Source organism: Argiope bruennichi, chromosome 4 (genome assembly GCF_947563725.1).
Source record: "Argiope bruennichi chromosome 4, qqArgBrue1.1, whole genome shotgun sequence".
Taxonomy (NCBI): domain Eukaryota; kingdom Metazoa; phylum Arthropoda; class Arachnida; order Araneae; family Araneidae; genus Argiope; species Argiope bruennichi.
Window position 1 is genome coordinate 35,438,023 of NC_079154.1, and position 17,921 is coordinate 35,455,943.

Sequence of the window (17,921 nt, forward strand, 5' to 3'; positions counted from 1 at the left end):
CGAATGTTTTCCTACTATGGTGGAAAAAGGCATATACTCAATTCAACTGACGAAATATTGAACTTATTTTTAAAAAACAAGTTGTAAGATTAGGACATTAAGTGTACGTTGCACGATGGAGATTGAAAAATCGACTAAGATTGTGATATTTCTTTATTTTGATCTTTTATGATTCGTTGAATTGCGAGTTATCTCTTGTAAAAAGAATTATTTTGATATCTTTATTCGTTTACTCAACATTAGAAAACTTTTGTTGAGATGATTACATTTGGGCAGCATCAGTATGTTAGTTAAAACCATAAAACTTCTTTGTTATACTGTATAAATGTATAATGATATAATTTTGCGAAAAAAATATATATTTATTAATTTCAAATTTTTTATTGAAAACCTCGAGCAATATTAGTGCAATGATTCTTGTAAATATCAAATAATCCAAGTTTTGAAATAAGAATTACGTTTTCAATAAAGTTAAGCATGCAAAATATTATGTAGAAATATATATGAAAATAGGAAAAAAGTCTAAAAAAATCTGAAAAATTAAATTTATGTTCAATTTTAACTCGAATGGAACAATTTAAAGTTTTAGAGTATTTTAAAACTTTTTTTTCTTTTCCTACTAAACATTTAAAGTTTCCATTGAATTTTGAAAATTATTTCACCATTAGACTGATATAACAAAATTTCCATGGACATTTCAAAATATTATCTTTAAAGTTTAGAAATTTTGGCTTCAGCATTCGATGTACCTTTAACTTAACTACTATTTTTTATTCATGGTTGAGGAAAAATTAGCTGAATTATTAAAAGTAACAATTTATCTATAAAAAAATATTGTTTAAGTGTATCATTAACATATATCTGCTTTACAGGATATATCTTTTTTTCTTCTTTGGAAACAATGTTTTTATATTTCAAATTGTTTTATCCTCTTATCACATAGATTAGTTTTTAAAAATAAAATAAAAATAATAATTATCTTAAATATAAATATTATCGTAAATATAAACAAAAAATCATTTGCGAAAATAAAGATTTAATTTAGTTACAAAAATTATTTTTAATATGTTATTTTTGTGGTTATTTTCTAGGAAAATTTCGTTTCAATTATCGAAGAGACCATAAATATCGGGCAATTTTGAACAACATATTATAGAAGAGAAACTACATTAAAAAAATAAAAGAAATGATAAAAAAAATAATTTGCGATCAAATTATTTAAAAATTTAAGATGATTATTATTTATTTAGCATTTCGTTAGGAGTTTCGTTTTTATCGTAATCGACAAAATGTTCTAGATTCTGCAAGATAAATTTCTTTTAATTCGTGAATAAAAATTTTCTTAAATGCACTCATTTGGCAGCTAATGCCTGAGCATTTAAAATAAGGAAAATTGTCAATGAATAACATGGTATTACCTAAATTAATAACATTTTCTCTCCTATGAAATGATCAGTAAAAATGTAATTTTGTGTTTTGTTTAAAACTTTCCTCGATACGCCTTACATTAATTTCCGGTTCAAAAAATCGATATTTAAGCTAATGTTTACTAACGAAGCAAAAGAAAGAATCAGAAGTCACATTTCCTCCATTTAGGAAAACTCTTGAGCTCGAATTTTTATGTACATGTTATATTCTGGGTGCATAATGATATTTACTTTTGACAAGTTAAAGATTCAACTAGCTATAAAAGTTCAGCTATAGAGGGTTAATTAAAATACAAAGTACAGATTTCAACTATCCATTTCTAATTAACAGCAAAAGATAGAGAGACACATACAAATATTGGAAAAAGAAATTTTTCCCCTTTTTCCAATCAGATAACTCAAGTAACCGTAGCACTATTATTTGCTTACAAAGAAAAACAGCAATGCTTCAGGAAATGTCATTTTGTATGCTGCAGAATGCAAAGAATGCATTCATTGCTGCTTCGGAACATGCATCAATTTGTGTGTTTCACAAAGGGCCGCCTAGTTATAAAAAGCGGTATAGTTTGTACAAGAAATTCATGAAATATAGTCGCATATGCAAAGCGAAAAGCACTGCTTCAAGTTACTGTTAAGCTTACATTATGTTAAGCTTAGCCAAACTGCTTTTAAACATAATTTTTTTAAAAAAATCCATCAGTAAAGGAAGAAGAGAACTTGGATTTTGCAAATAACATTATCGTGTTCGTTTAAAAACCTATGTCTGCTACTCTTTAACTTTTGCATGGTCAAATAATTACCACTGTGAGTTGAATAACTAGGGACTTGTTACTTACAGCAAAAAAAAGAAATGGATTTCCGATTCGACGTTTGTCACATAATAAAATGAATTAATGCTGAATGCATAGAATAAAACTTGAAAAAATTGAAATTTAACATGAAAGATTATGACTCTTATATGCATAATCAAGTATCGTCCATTCTCTCACGTTTTCCTGTTACAAATTATCTGAAACTACAGTGGCTCAAAAAATTGAGAGTACAACCTTACTTTTACTTGATAAATCCGACTTTCAATAAAAATAACACATTACCAGGAAATGCAAACATGTTTTTATTTTTACACATAACAATTGGCTTCGTTAACAGTTTTTTGTTGATTTTTCTTCATTTTTACTCTAAATTAAAGAAAAATCAACGAAAAACTTCTAAATTGAAAAGTTTCAGAAACATTTTAAATAAACATACACAGAATTTCACATCAAAAAATTGAGAATACACCAATGAAATTCTTGTAATATTTCGCATAGAAAGAACATGTCAGTATTTAGTTGCATATCTTTTGGCTTTTATAATGACCTCTAAACGTCGTGGTACCGATTCGATCAATTTTTGATGGTATCTGAATATATTTTACCCCATTTTCCTTGGAATACTTGTTTTAAATGGGTTTTGTTTCTAATTTTGTGTTTTTGGGCCACTGCGTCGAGTATGGACCATAGATATTCAATAGAACTGATGTCAGGGTACTGTGGTGGTGTGGGTAACTGCTGTTTACAATGAAAAAGACACCATATTTTGATGTTACGTGCATTCTGTTTGGGGTCGTTGTCCTACTGGAAAATGAAATTTCCATCTATACCCAAATTTTTAGCACTTTCCTTTAGATTGCTACTGAAGTATATCCAAGTAAACCATATAATTTATAATGTCATCTATAAAAATTAAATTTCTTACCCCGGTTGAAACCATGCAACCTCAAATCACGACGGAATCACCATCATGTTTAACTGTAGCACGTAAATTTCTTGGATCTAAAGCAGTATTAGGCTTTCTCCATACAGCACGATGGCTGTCACTGCCAAAAATGTTGAGTTTTCTTTCATTACTAAATATAGCTTTCTGCCAAAGGTGATTGGTCTTCAACTGATGAGTTTTTGCAAACTTCAAATGCGTTTTCTCAATTTGCAAGCTGATGAAAGGTTTCTCTCTAACAATGCGACTTTTATATCCAGCTTGTCTAATGACATTTCTCACAGTTTCAGCACTTACATTTCTGCCTATGGTTTAAAAATTTTCTGCAACAAGTTGGAGGAACCATATGGTCGTAGTAATCTAAAGGAAAGTGTTGAAAATTTGGGTTTAGATGGAAATTCCATTTTTCAACAGGACAACGACCCCAAATAGAATGCACGTAACGTCAAAATATGGTGTATTTTTCATTGTACACAGCAGTTTTACACACCAACACAGTACCCAAACATCAATGCCATTGAATATTCGTGACCAAACTCGAAAAAGTGGTTCAAAAACACAAAATTAGAAACAAAACTCATTTAAAACAAGTGTTGCAAGAAGAATGGGGTAAAATATCTTCAGATACCATCAAAAAATGGTCAAATAGGTACCATGACGTTCAGAGGCCATTATAAGATCCAAAACACATGCAACTTAAAAGTGACGCTTTGTTTCTATGCGTGATATTGCAATAATTTCATTGGTGTATTCTCAATTTTTTGAGGTGAAATTCTGCGTATGTTTATTTAAAATGCTTCTGAAACTTTTCAATTTAGACGTTTTTCGTTGATTTTTCTTTATTTTTACTCTAAATTAAACCATTTGTTATGTGTAAAAATAAAAACATGTTTGCACTTCCCGGTAATGTGTTATTTTTATCGAAATTCGGATTTATCAAGTAAAAGTAAGGTGTACTCTCAATTTTTTGAGCCACTGTATATCAATTTCAATAAATTTTATATATTCTTGAATCAGTTTGTATATAAGCAGCCATCCTCAATCTTTGCAGGTGACCACTTAGTAAGCATGAATATCAAATCAGAATGTATGCATTAATATTTTTTCATTTCTAAAATGGGAATGTAGACATTTCAAATAAGATTTATTTTAAAATTGAATATAATAAATCGTATTCTAAATCATTACTGTTTTCAGAATGTTGCTTTTTATTTAGAAATTTTCATACTGATCGAGAATTTTTTTTCTTTTGAATTTCAAATTTTCTTTCAAATAAATAAACTGTTGTTCATAAATATTTCCTTGCGCTAATATTATCATATTACTTTCAATAAATTATTCAGAATAGCATCAATAATTTCTCTATATTATAAAAAAAATATTGTAATTTTGCATAAAATAGTTTCAATATATTGTAAAGATGTTCATAATGTTTTTAATAAAATCTTTTACACCAGTAAATTTCAATATGAGCATATTTGGTAGATGGAAGAATGCCAAGGTGATATTGCAATTATAGCCAACTGTCATTCAATATTTCATATATCACACTACCCACAAAGATCTCTGATTTTAACTTTTACTGTATCAGGATCTGATACTGCAGTTGAAAGCATTCTGTCCTGTAAGAACACCCCCACTCCCGCGCCTCTAAAAAAGAACCTAATGAAGTAATTTTAGATATCCAGGTATTAGTGATGCAAATTTTACCGTGACTTTGTTAACTCCATTTTGGTAACAATTGAATATAAAATCACTGTTTCTGCCTCATTGGGTCGTATTCTGTATTAACATATTTAGGGTCAATGACTATTCTATAATTAATATATTCACGTAATATCGTGACTGGATCTTTCGTAACAATTTTTATAATCAAGAAATGACTTAATGGCCTTTATGTGCCATCATAAACATAGATAAAAATTGATCTACATTTATCTATTCAGTCTTCTCCTTGATATAACTAAACATTAAAACAAATGCTTAGCATTAAGGACGCAAAACCTTATTTATTCCTACAAGAAAAACCCCTTTTAATAGAGCTGTCCAATGAGCCTTCGACGTATCCCGAGGCTATCAAGAATTGCCTTAAGTGGCTAAGGTATTTGCTGTCAACGTTTCCTTTTTATCGGGGGAAGAAATAAAAAAAAATGCAGAGATTATTGGCTATGTTTTTTATATCGTCTTATTATTGTTCTAGAAAAAAATCATCATAATAAGAAAGAAAGCAGAAAAAACACATCCAAGTGGAATTAGAACTTCGGTAAAATAAAATATAAGATTACCTACTTAGATCAAGTAAAAGTCATCTTTCTGAGAAATAAAAAGAAATAAAGCCAATATCGATATTCGAAATATGGCTTTTTGAACATTTAGTTCTTTTGTTTATCATGTAGGCGGTCACCATTTGTTTGGTATAATAGTAATTCCATTAGATTGCTTATTGGAATTTAATGGCTTAGTGCTATTTTTTAATAAACTAAATAAAGTCTATTTTTAAAAACAGAGAAGGTTTTATAAAATTCATTGACAGGCTAAATGACATCAATTATTTAAAAGCTGATGCCTGGTTCATTGCACTAAAAGACTCAAATTTTTATCTATTTATTTTATATATGTTAATAAAAGAAATATATGCTTGACAATATTTATGGCATAATTTCCCATCACATCAACATAACTAAGAGATAGTCATTGCCATATGAATTTAAAGGGAATAAGTATTCATCACTGAGAGCAAACTTAAAGATATTTTTAACTTTCTCAAATGCATTTAAGGGAAATATATATAATTAAAAATAGTATGATATTAATTAAAAGATTCACGCTCACAGGTAGGTATTCTTTTAATTTAAATAAAACGGAATTTGAATGACTGGTATTTTAGATGATACCTTTTATTAAATGTAAAAAAATATAACAAAGAATTATAATTTATTTATTAATTATTTTTAATTCTTTGAAAAATATATTTATCGCTCCGATTTAACTTATGTCAACTAATTAGCGAAGTTCCTTTCCAAAGTAAGCTTTGTGTGAATTCGGTATGAACCTAATTTCCTTATATAATCAAAAACATCATTTAAAAAGGGAAGAAAAAAATTAAAGATTACAAGAATGAATTTTCCCACACAAAAATAACATTATATAAATAATTAAAATTAGAAAAAGTGAATCTTTCTCGCCAGAATCCAGAATCTTTGTCGCCACAAATACCCTCAAATAAAATATTTATCCATCTTCATGCGTATAAAATTAAAAACTTAGTGTTTGGCTATGAATGCCTTTAATATGAATAGCACTGGTGAATGATGATTACGAAATATAGACCTTTGGAATGAATCTAGCATTTTTCTTTAATCTATCATGAGAATATATATTTTGGATCATTTTACTGGCCGATTATCATCAAAGTTTGAGACAAAACTACAGTTGTAGTCATAATTTAAAATAGGATTTCATTCACTTTAAGTCATGGCGTTTACATGCGTGCGAAAATATACATCAATAGACGGTCAATCGTTTGACGGATTTGCTCCGAAATGAAAAAGTATCTATCTTTTAGATACAAACCTGTGTACCAAATTTAATGTGTCTATTATATAGCATTTTGTTGTTATTGTATTCATTTATACTCGCAGAGACAGACAGACTTTTTATCAATAGATTTTTTTCAAAATGTGATGGAAATCCAGAAAACTGTTTGTCATTTCAAACGTCTTCTTTCAGCAGTCTATTTCAAACAGATTATAAGTTACAGTTTTTACAGCCGACAAAAATACATAATTGTATTTTACATCATAAAATTCAGAAAATGATCTTTTTAATGATAGATTTTTTTCCATACAAGTTCCTTTCTTTTCAAATATATTTTACAGTAAAATATTGAAGCGAAATTTGATGCGTTTTCAAAACTGCTACTATTAATATTTCATTTTTGCTTTTTGTTTCATTGTTGATGATCATGTATATGGAAATTCGACTTATATTTGCATACTGAATATGTTTCAATATATAATATTAATTAAAAAAAATGATTACACTTTTAACTAATGTGCCAGTTAATTTTCTGTTGTACAAACTAAGTATACCCATTTTTAGATAATGCTACTCTTCTCTATGATATAATTAGACTTAAAATAATGTAGATAGAAATTTAGAGACTGATATTATACAATGAACAGAGTGATTCAAACCTTTTAAAACAGTGTAAATTAAATTTCTATCAAAATTTGAAGTTGAAGATATTTTGATGAGGAAGATATTAAAGTTGCACAAAATATTTATTAAATATCTTTAGCAAACATTTATAGACGAACCAGTTGATCTCAAAGACGACCGGTCTTAAATAATCTCAAATATTGTTTTATCATAATTAGCAAATCCAGCTAATATAGGTAACGTTATTAGCAAAATACATATTAAAATTATTTGGAGAATAAAATCGCAAAAAAATCAGATTCAGAAAATCAAATACGATCGGTTTGGATGACAGAGAAAAATCTCTCTTGTGTGAAAATCGAATTCATTCATGGGTCAGAGAACTAAGTACAAGACAGCAATCGACTTCGACATTCATCGTATTGTAGCCGTAACTGTTTGACTGCCTTACTGAATTCCTTTTTCTTCCCCATATGCAAAAAAAATAAATAAATAAATAGCATAATAAAAGATCTCTTAGATACCATTTCTTGTCATTTGATCTTTCTACTTTCTCATATATGAAAAGAGTATACAAAAAGATTTTCAGACTTCCTGGAATCAGAGAAATACATTTTTGTAATTATGTCTGTTTGTCTTGATCATATCAGAAGCGATTTTCATATACGCAAACGAAATTTAAAACGTGGTCTTTACATCCTATGAGTCAATATCCTAATTTTGAACGAAATAGAATTGGAAGTTGTCTTTTATATTCACTGTCTGAGAGCAAGATAACACTTTAACTTCAAAACAAAGAGATTTAAATAAAAATTGGTACCCAGATTTAATATCTAAAGTGTGAATATCAAATTTGGAAATAAAGCCACCTGCCGATTTGTACTTTCAAAAACACGTAAATTCGAACACTCAAAAACGCATTGGATTAAATATATGACATTTAGAATGCAATTTTTTAACAACAGAACTTTATGTCAAATTTTTTATTCAATAGATCGGAAAAAAAAAATGCTCTCAAAATACACATTCGGTATTCTGGTTAATATCTATTTAAATTTAGATAGTCATGCTCTGATTCTGAAAACAACCATTATAGAATCGAACTTGAAAAGTACATCACAAGAAAATGCAAATAGGAAGAATGTTTTTAAAATTACAGTGTTTTTTAAAATACATTTTACAGTTTTTTCAATACAGTTTTATAAATGTACGTAAAAAAAATAAAATGTTTCTTGTTTAAATTCTTTTCTGTATTTTTGTTTCTTTGTTGTGTTTTAAACATTAATAATTATAAGTATTATGGAACATTATCATAAATTGCTTCTCAGACACGCTACCAGGGATTGCATAAATTCAAACTTTAACGATGAACTGATAATTAAATTCTGGAAAATATTGAAGTAGCGTATTGTCATCAAGAACATACAAAGGTACAAAATCAAATAGTGACAGTAAAGTTATTAAAAGATTCACTGCTACAAACAAGAAAGAATTAAATTAGCATTTAAATATATAAAACTCAATTGCAACAGTACACATCACACCGATTTGCTATAAAATGGTTCTGGTCATTCAATAATAAGTAAAAACTCTAAAATTTCTTTCACTGATATAAAATAATTTAAGAATATAAAATTAGGTTTTTCGTATTAATGTGTTATTGTACAAACTGGACATTAAAATGGTGTCTCATTAATCAATTTACATAAACCTTAAATTAGTATCCTCCTTCATTTGTATCGTATTATAATTATGAGAATTATTCAAACTTGCAATTCAGGATTCTAATCAATACTCTAACAGCAGACTCATAAGAAAATATCTGAAGGAAAAAATCAACTATTTCTTAATACAGACCCGCCAAAAGCATTCGGTTCAGGAAAAACAAATTATATTGAAGCGAACAGACTCCATATCCACCATAATCCTAGAAGAGCAAAATGCAAAACTAAGGTTAGCTCATTTCTTTATTCATTTTTACATATATTATTGTCTGGTGAACAATTGGACTTTTCTCCGCTAAATCCTTGTTCCAGAAAACAATTTTCTATTTCAAAAGATTTTGTAAAAAGTAAGCGAAATAATTATTTGTATGTATTTCAAAGGCTGAGGAATTGTATAGCTTCGCTTATTCCTTTTTTGTTTAATAATTGAAAAATTATTTAATTCTGTATTGCAAGACTCACACCCATAGCCACATATTGAGAATCCAGTAATAGAGCAGAAGATAAGCACATTTCTTTTAAACAGACATATTGTTCACAAAAATTATTTTTATTACAATTTAATAAGTAAGCTTTACACATCAAATGTGTAATTTAGGCAATTCCAAATTACACACGTAAGTTAAATCTATCATATACGCTGTAATTTTGGATGATAAGATTATTAATCAATATTTAAATTTATTAGATCGCTTTTCTTCGAAATAAAGTATTACAGCGACAAAATTCATTTTAGAGAAACTATAGAATGCTTCTTCATTAGGTTCATCAAGGTGTTAAATTACCAACAGGTCTGAAACAAAGAGGGCAGGATAGGATGATTATCAAGCTCAAAAAAGCGCAAAATTGAAAGGATGTTCATAAAAGAATTTAAAATAAATCTTTCTCGTGAAAAACATTGTAAATAAATTCTTTTGTTCTCAACTGCCATTATCCTTGAATAAGTGCCCAAAATGAAAGGATAAATTACCCATTATATTGAAGAAAGAAAAAGTAAAGGATTATTCGTAGTAGACTAAATGGAAACGTAGATACATCCTGGAGATAAAACAAGCATTAAGAAATGGAAAGAAAGAAATAATTTGATATAAACTTTTCTAGGAATTTACTTTGGAATATTTATTAAAATTATTCCGTTTTCTGTTGACTTCAACTCATTTAAAAAAATTAATTGTTAATGGAACAACTAAGGAACAACTTTAATAAATGCAATAAATACGATACTTTCATGTACGGGTTCCATGTATTCAAATTTTGCTCATTGCAAGATGGAAAAAAGTAATGGCTTAAAATAATAACTTTTTAAAAAGCAAGTTTCTACTTTTCATAATAAAAATTTCACATACTTAAACTATTTTCATTCTTATCATATGCATTGTAGATTTATATCCATATGGTATTTTAATCTATGGTTTTTTAAAATATTATTTATATATTTTCTTTTAATTTTTAATATATTTTGTAATTTTAATTTATTATTTTAAAGTTTTTGGAATCTTTTAATGATATAATCATTTAATAATATAATTCAATTATATTAATTAAAAATGAATTATTTTTCAAAAATGAATCGTGTAGATTTTAATTATGGCATCTAAATATTATCATCGGAATGGTAACAGGTAAATGAGGAAGTGAATGAAAAATATAAAGCATACTTTCATGTGTACAAAACTGAAATTTACAAATATGAAAGAAATAAAAAAATTATAAAAGCAAAAAAAGAAAAATAACTAAAAAAAAAACTATTAATATTTTTTTTTGTAATAAAATATTTTTTCTGGAAAATGTAACAATGTTTAATATAATTATAATAATTAATGATCAAAACAAAAAAAAGAAGATAATTTAAACAAGAAAAATTATATTTTTACTATGTACAATTATAAATTTATGCTTTTACAATCACGCAATTTATTGTTACATCGAAAATCCATTCAATAATCCAATAGATTTTTTCTATTTAATTATACAATTTATTATAAGAAGAATAAACGATAAATAATAATCAGTTTATATTTAATGTGTTATTAGAAAGCGCCGCAAGCCTGGAATTATAATTGCATTAAATTAATCAACTAGAAAATGATTCCTAAAATATTAAAGTAGCAAAGTAGTATTAAATAGTAAAGTAAACATCAACACTGAGTATTCATTACTTCATCTAATACCAAAAATGCGTTACATCAAGGACTAAATGACGAAATTCCATCTTTGTAAACATGAAACTAGTCTCTCAAACAAAAGTGTTTAATAAGAGAAATAAAATTGTTTTGAGTATTTTTGATGGTCCTGATACTCAGCGACCATTGCTATTATTGATGATAACGATAATGATTGCATAGATTCTCAATCGCATGTAACGTGACTCATTAAAAAGCATCGACTATTCATACTAGAAACAACCAGTCTGTTTTCTCGAAAGTACCATTTTAACGTCATTCTTGCCCTGTTCTGCATTAGTTCCACAGATATTTGGTGACTTATAATCATTAACATTCACTCTTTAATGTTTTTAAATAGAGATACTTTAATTATAATCCGTTTCAGTAAAGTTTTTTCTTATTTCCACTCTAAGTTTTTAAAAAAAAAATAAGATTTTATATAATTACTATTATTAGGATAACTGTATAGAAGTAATGCAAATGAAATTACATTACTTCTAATTACTTCAAAACACATATTTGGTTGAGTAAGTATCACTAGAATAATTTTTTCAAAATGTTCTAAAAACAAAAATGTATATCTTTGAAAGGAAATGTACTTGTAAGCATAATTATCTTTATCGGCACTTAAAAACGATTAATTACACAAGCTAGATTTTAAACAGTAAATCTTACTGAACCAAAAGCGTCTGTAATTACATGTTGTTTTAAAATAAATAGATGGAATAAACCCATATTTATGTTGAACGATATATCTTTAACTTGTTTTGCTGCCACATAAGGCATGGTGCTTTAGTTTATGCATGGAAGTTTCAAATGAGTTAGGAAAAACAATAAATTAAATGAACCGCTAAATTTAAAAGCGCAGAAGCTGGTAAATTAAACAGCATATTTTCAAGAACTTTGTAGTATCATAAAATCTTATTAAGTTTTGACAAGCATATAATGATTTATAATCTTTACATTGAGAATTTTAATCTACACCACAGAATATGAGAAACAAATAAGATTTTTCAAGAACTTAGTGGCATCATACAATTTTCTAAACTTCTTACAGGCAGATGCAAAATAACTTAAGGTCTTTATATTAATTTTTTTCTCTTATGAATGAAGATGGTAAATATTAAATAAAAAAGTTTCAAGTATTTTTGGTATTGTATAATAAGTATCCTAAGCGTCTAAGAGGAAGAAGTAAAGTCGTCTCTGTATCATCAGCTCGCAAACTAAATTTTTCATGAATTCTGTGGTATTATGAAGTTTCTACACTTCTTACATACATTTATAAAATGAGTTGAAGTCTTTATATTAAAATTGTTTATCTATATCGTATTTAAGACTAATTCATTAACAGAAAGATTTATCTTCTCATTTTTCAGATCGTTAGAGTTCAGTACCTCAGAACACTAGAACGCCCGTGTTTCTCTACCAAAGATGAGAAAAAATTCCCACTGCTTCCAAAGCCGCAATTGCAACCGTGTTCTTAACGGTTTAATATATAAAAGAAGACTCCATTTAATTGAGGATCATTTAACCTTTTACAATTCTGAGAAAGCCTAAGTCCTCCAAACCTATCAAGACGAGCGTCTCTAACGAACCAAGCGCTCTATAGATATTCAATCATCAAAACATATTGAAACGGGAAAGAAATTCGTCATTGATACCTCGGCGTTCTTGATCGGCCGTCATAGTTTTGTTGAACATCCTTTCGGAGCCTTTCAGTACTTCACTTTTTATATTCAGGTATATGCAGTACGATAACTGAAAATTGGAGCAAGGCAGACATACGGTATTTTATAGTGAAATTTAATAAGAAATCTAAATTTCTGTTAAACTTTGGGCAGCTTGGTTAATTTGAAGGTAAAGCTTCTAAAGCAATGCCTGTTTGATGTTGAAACAATAAATATTTAAGAGGGCAGTGGACTCTATAAGGACTTTCGGGAATTATTTCATCAGAATTATGAAATTTTTTATGAATATGTATCAAAATGTTAAATACGTAAAATTTATTAAAAAAGCATTTTTAAACTAATTGTATTTTTTTCAATTTAAAATATATATATATATATATATATATATATATATATATATATATTTAAATTTTAAAATATTCCTGACGACTTAATTTTTAATTTTGCCTATTATTTTTTTCTAATTACCCAATGTAAACAAACTTATTTGGAACAAAATTACCTAAGATTTTGTAGTTCCAATTAAATGCTAATTTTTTAGAAATATTTTTATACACACTTACTGAATTTTCATAGGAATTTTATGTTTTACTGAACTAAAATTTACTTTTAAGGAACTACAAAATCTCGAAAAATAAAATGCATACCCCAGTTTCTTTCAATGTTTAACCGAAGTCTTTATTATGAATTTCATTTAATTTCCTCAAAAATGAAAACACCTGGTACATTTCAAAGATATTTAATTCTAATCAAAATATCATTTTCAGAAAATTCGATAAGATGTCTTTTTTCCTCTTAACCCTTCAAATATTTATTTTATTGAACAATATATTTTATAGCACTATTATAGTTGAATATAAACATATATTTTGGTGATGAAACGATAAAAATATAATTGCACACTTTCATCCATTTTTCCTTATTTTAAAATCCACTGTCCCTTTAATTAATACCGTACAACGAATTTAAATTCAGAACTCACTGTATAAAAGAAATATTCCCTTTTATTTATTTGATAAATTATAAAGAGCATTAAATATTCGTAAATGTATTTTTTTTTTAAATACCGATTAATTTTTATAAAAAATAATTTTCTAGAAAGCAGATATAATAATGAGTGTTCTCCTCAAATCAGAATTGAGACACGTCATATCAAAAGATTAATTAAAAGGAAAGACATATGTTGAATTGAAAAGTATAAAACTAAGAGCTGCGTAATTTTGTATCAAAACTAACAGCCGTAGTTTTGCACATATACTGTACAATACTGTATGACGTTATATAATATCCACAGTATTGCAGAATATTGTTAATAACAAAAAAAAATATCACACAAATACAATGCACTAGGTTATGATGTAGAAATTATATGCTATTTTGTATAAAATGCCTTTATTGGTATTCATGCACTTCTAAAAATGTAGTTTAGTATCAATAGTGCAGCCACCTAAAAAGATGAAATAATATGACGTATGAAATACCATTCTTCGGTTCGTGTATGATAAGCTGGTATGAATTTGAGAAGCTTGTCTTATTTGTTTTTACAAGTTTGCCTTATTTATGCCCAAAGAAATTGATAATCAAATTTAGGAAACCAGGCTTTTTAATTTGACCATTTTAATGTTATTTATTTTCATCTTAAAAATCTTTTTCTTATTTATTTACAATATAAGTACTAATATATTCAATAAAAATTATTTTTCTTATATTGCGAATTAAAAAGTAATTAAATGACTCAAATAAGTAACATTTTCCAGTCATAATTTAAAAATCTAAGCCATCCACAAAATAGCAATAATTTAAAAATACATACCTTTATATATATTAATGTCGCTAAAATTAAGAAGTTTATATAATCAATATAGAAAAGAAAAAGAAATTATTGAAAGTAAAGAACTGAATGTTTAAGAATATCTTGATCCCATTCAACCTCCAAACAAATCTTGAAAGTTAAATATTGACTAATTTAATCGATATTGTCATTTTCAGCGCTAAAAGAAGAAGATGATAACAGTTTAACAAAGATCGGTAAAGATCGAGCCTCTTCAAAATATTTAAATTAAATAAAGTTATCTAAGCATCTAAAATGAAGGATATTCAAAAAAGTTTTTTCATTTTTATTTCAGTTATTTAAAAATGCATAATGCTCTCATCAATTTAACTTTCACCATATTATTAATGACTTTAATGCCTGACTTGAAATGAAAATTATGAAAGTCAACTTTTCTCATTTTGCTTTTTCGTGGGAATTCGATTTTACGGAACGTCGGTATAAAAATAGGCAAGGACTTTTTAAATATGTGTTTCAAATTTTGATCATTTAGTTTATTATAACTTCTTTATAACTAGTTTATAATCTAGTTACTATATCATTTCCTTTTAAATGAGTTTAATTTTTAAGAATTTTGATTTTGTATTCAGTTTAAATAAGTCTTGGAGTATGGACTCAAGCTGCATGTAAATATACGAAATAAGTCCTGATTTTGCCTTAATTTTATTAGGGGAACTATATTTATTCCTGACAGACTAGCAAAATTTCCGTTGAATTATTTAAAATACTTTTAGATTTCGTTTAGTTGATAATTCAAAATTTACTTTTAAAAATTAAGGTTGCGTTTGCATTTCCAGTACTTGTTAATTTTTATTCCAAAAATAAAATCGCCAAAAATAAATAAATAAAATAAAAATACAAACCATCGCCAAACATCTTGGCGAAACCTTAGCATTTTTTATGTTAAGGAGCTTGGCGATCTTGACGTACTTTGAAAACTATTAAATAAACACAGGAATGCAAGCCTATTTGCGATATCTTGCATTTTATGTATTACGAAGTTTGTCGATCTTGGTGTACTCTGAAAGCTAGCAAGTGAACTCGGGAGTGCAACCATATTGGCGAAATCTTGGCATATTATATATAAAGCAGCATGTATTAATCTTAATATATTACGTATAATGGAGTCTGATCATTTTTGACATGTGCTGAAATCATTAAGTAAAACTCAGGGCCCTTAAAAATAAAAAAAAAATATCGAATTTCCAATTGAAATGTGTAAGTTCAATTCCAAACTATACATTCAGGCTTTAGTCTATCTTCAACTTATACCTATCTTCATTCTATTTTTTTAAAATAATTTTTAATTATATTGCTGAAACAGCAAGAACAAAGAAAATTAAATGAATATCATGGTCACGGGCGCATGTAAAAATCCAGTTACTAAAACAATAAAAATTATTTTTACAATTATGCCGGAAATTATTTGTAACGGCTTGTTAGAATTAAAGAAAAAAAACAATATTCAGAAATAAAACTGCCCTATGAGCGAAAAATATTTTTCAATGTCATCATGATATTCGTCGATATTCAAAATGTCAGACAATATTGTGAGAATATCATATCAATGTTGTTCAGCATTTTCCCCTAATAAAATGGCAATACGTTCACAAATAGACAGACGGAGATAATTCCAAAAAAAAGCGTTTTTTGACTCAATGAAGTGTGTAACATAGAGTTTCGGCAAAAGCTTGAGGAATTTTTTTTTTCTTTTAAATTTTCTGTTAGTTAAAAAAATTAAAAAGTATAAAAATCTCTCTCTTTTTTTTTCTCACGAACGAAGCATAGAGAAATATATAATTTTATAATTTTATAATGTCAAAAAAATCTCAATTACGACAACTATTCAAATGTTATACCACTCCGAATTGAAGAAACACATGTTATGGTATTATTTTTGTCTGTGAATGCGATTATTCTAAAGTGATTGAAACTAGGCGTATGAAATATGAGATTTAAACTTAAAACCAAATTTATTGATTTCAGTCACATTTTATACAAAACTTCTTCAAATTGAAATGTTCCTATTTTTAAGTTAGAGTGCAAGAGAATTAAAAATTATCAAAACTTAAAAAACTAGATATGCAAAATTTAGTATACACGTTTTACATTAAACATGTAGATACTTATCAAATTTTGTAGCAAATCTGTGAAAGGTTTGACAGCCTGTTGACTAAAGTTTTGCATACATGTAAACACAATTAGTCTCTTTCTCTTTTTTTTAAAGTAACGTTCGTCGTGAAATTTTGATTCCAATTGTTCTGAAAAAAAGGCGTCGAATATACATTATTGACATGATACATTCAGTAAAATTGCTAAATGCCTGCCTCACATCCATTTTTCGTAACTATCATTTGCCAGGACTGTGCAAGGCATTCAAAGATTACTCAAAGCATCTAATTTTAGTAGGAAGAAATGGAATGAGTCTTTTATTCTAGGAGTGTATGCGTGAAAGTTTTGGGAGATTTCTCCCTCTACATGAGTACATCCTTTCTTAGAGTAAATTTTGTTGCTCCTTTTTGGTTTTTTTTATATAGGATTATTCATGAATTCTTTACGGAAAACAAGCCTTTCTGTCTAGTTTCTGCCTGATCCATCGGCGGTTTTTAGAATAAAATACGATTCTTTCTACAACTGAAATTTTTATGTTGCTATTTATGAGTATAAACATCGTCTGCACGCTGATCCAAATATTTTTGAATCTAGTAGAAATGTTATTTGTTCGCAACAATGTAAAAAATGTAATGCTACTCTGGTGTGATTTATACCAGAGTAGAAGATAAGCAAGCTTCAGTATACTATCGTTCTTGGATTCGAAAACACTCCACAATTTTGCGCATGCGTTAAGAAGTATTTATTTAGTCAAAATAGGGGTGAGAGGAAAGATAAAAGAAGATTTTTTCATTTAACAATATGGCCAATTCAGATTATACGCAAATATGTGAGGTATAAACACTGCGGCTAACTAATAATATTGACAAAATAAGTAATAATTCACTTTAAAATACTTTAGAACAATTTTCATTTATCCTAAGGGGCCTATAAATTAAATTATGATCAATATATGAAATATTTCTATTCTTAAAATTAGATATTTCGCTTTTAAACATAATACTAATAATAAATTGTGTTAAAACACTTTTTTTATTGAATTTTTATAACATTTTTAA